The sequence below is a fragment of the Engraulis encrasicolus genome, chromosome 10 (genome assembly GCF_034702125.1).
Source record: "Engraulis encrasicolus isolate BLACKSEA-1 chromosome 10, IST_EnEncr_1.0, whole genome shotgun sequence".
Classification (NCBI taxonomy): Eukaryota; Metazoa; Chordata; class Actinopteri; order Clupeiformes; family Engraulidae; genus Engraulis; species Engraulis encrasicolus.
This window is the reverse complement of record NC_085866.1, coordinates 43701643-43704142: the sequence shown is the minus strand read 5'-3', so window position 1 is coordinate 43704142 and position 2500 is coordinate 43701643. Positions and strand designations below refer to the sequence as shown.

General features: G+C 44.3%; 1 protein-coding gene across 2 annotated transcripts in view; it reads left to right on the top strand.

The window, feature by feature from the left end:
- Positions 1–2500, top strand: part of agrn (agrin) — a 407228-nt gene that overhangs the window by 300448 nt on the left and 104280 nt on the right. The window lies entirely within an intron of this gene.

Sequence of the window (2500 nt, the reverse complement as noted above, 5' to 3'; positions counted from 1 at the left end):
AAGCCAACCCACCCCACTCCATTCCGCCCATCCAACCCGAGCCGACCCTAACGATGGGCACTTCAAAGCAGCAACATTAATACACGGTTGCCGGCTTAATTCCGCAATCCCCCTTCATTTTGTCTCATAAATCATACATACGCGAAGCTGCTGATTTTGATACTGGGCTGCCAAGAGCCGCATTAGCCGGCGAGTTGCTGCTGCCATGGTTGATTATTACAGCCACTTTAAAGCCACAGGAAGTGCAGTGCGGTCCAGGCCAGTTGTTTTTCTCCCCCGTCAAAAGAGAAGGGAGCACTTGCTGGACCAATTACTGAGCAATAATTGCAAACAACTCGTTGGTTTTTTAAATTTATTTATTGATTTTATTTTTATTTAGCCTTTATTTTACGAGCAAAATAGTCAGTTGAGATTAAAAAAAACTCTTTTACAAGGGTGTCCTGGCCAAGTGGCAGCACAAGTTACAATATAAAAAAATCAGTTTCATTATAATAATCAGGTAAAGCAATAACAAATCAATTAAAACAGTTACAAAAGAGGGACTCAGTCTCAAGTGTTGTCATCCTGGAATTAAAATCGCTCAATGGAATCAGTTCTGTTCATTTCAAGTCCTTTTTGAAATTTGTTCCATGAGGTAGCAGCAGAAAACACAAAGGCCCATTTCCCCTGTTCTGTAGGAACAGTAAGAAATGACCATTGGAGCGCAGACCATAACAGGCTCAACGTTCCTTACTGTGTTTAGGCTGCAGATGTAGGGTGGCAGTAGTCCAAGTATTGCCTTGTATATTAAGGTATACCAGTGAGTCAACCTCCTGGTAGCCAGTGCAGGGCATTGAACTCTGACGTACAGTTTACAGTGATGGGTTACAGCCCTACAGTTGGTGATGAACCTCAGGGCAGTATGATAAACAGAGTCAGTCTTACTCAGGCATTGAGCTGAAGTTTTCTGTGCACATAGTGCATAGATGCAGGATCTCTGGGATGGAATGGACCGAGGGGTTTGTGCTTTGGGAGGGTTGGTTTAGAATGGGATGGATGGAGCTCTGTCAGAAATACAGTTTGTAAAGAAGTAATGTCAGTTTCTCAGAGTGAGTGTCTCCGTCAGTTAGCATTTATGGCAGAGGGAGAGAGAGAGCAGAGCCAGGGTAGTGTGGTGGGGTGATCTTTTTTTCTTTTTTTTGCATGTGCGCTCGTGCTCTGGCTCCTACTTTTCAAGGTCCTGTATAAAGTCATTCTTGACAAGTGGTGTACCTGCCTGTTTCACCTCTTTTTCCAACTTGCTCCCCCTCCCTCCGTCTCGCCCTCTTCACCACCTCTCTCTCTCTCTCTCTCTCTCTCTCTCTCTCTCTCTCTCTCTCTCTCTCTCTCTCTCTCCCCTCTCTCTCTCTCTCTCTCCCTCTCCTCTCTCTCTCTCTCTCTCTCTCCCCCCTCTCTCTCTCTCTCTCTCTCTCCCCCCCTCTCTCTCTCTCCCTCTCTCTCTCTGTACTGCATGCTCTCATTCAGTCTCTTTCCTTCTTTTCTCATCCTCTCTCTTTCTTGGAACCTTGTGACAATAATTACATCGTACAGTCCATGGTGCAATTAGTGGGCCCTTTCTAAACGGTGTCCGTGAAGGGAAAAAAAAGAAAAAGCCATTCACATTGATTCCTGTTGGTGCCCCGCCAAGCGCGGATGGACATTTCCACCGTGTTCCTCGGCGTTTAATTGAAATGTAAAGTGGAGTATGGTGATGGAGCATGGAGTTTGTCGGCCTAATATATTTGGGCAGGCCCGCTGGCTGATCCTCTGTGGGGCCGGTCATTAGTTTGTGCTTCAAGCGGCGCCTGTGGTTTCATCTCCTACCCTGAGCTATTGAATGTGAGGCCTGCCTCAGTGATCGAAGCTTTATTGCAACAATAGCTGGATGCTGACGGCTGGACGATGAACAATAGGTTTAATGGTATGCACTATCGACATTGTAACATTATTTCACTGACATTAGTTTGTGCGTCAAGCAGCGCCTGTGGTTTCATCTTGGATGAGCTAAGGATAGCATCGGTGATTGAATTTAAGTTGGATAGTTGGACGACGAGCAATCTATGGATAATATGAAATATCAACATCTAAATTAGATTCTAAAGTTTGATGTTGAATTGTAGTTTTAATGGTATGCAGCACTATCATTGCAAGTTATTGCTCATTCATTTGTGCTTCGAGACTTGCCTGTGGTTTCATTCTTGCTCTGAGCTATTAAATGCAAGAGGCTAGCATAGTTTTATGGTGACAATGAATGATGACCAATGAACGATGATATACTATACAATGTCAATGGTGAAAGTTGGATGATGAACAATAGTTGATGGTATGCACTCTCAACAGTTATTGGCGAAGACTAGTTGTTGATGATGACACAAGCAGTGCCTTGGTTGCTTCTCCCCTGAGCAATTTAGACCAACAGCACCAGTGACTATAGTTAGATGCTGTAAAATACTTGGATGGTATGCAATAAAGCTTCAAAGAG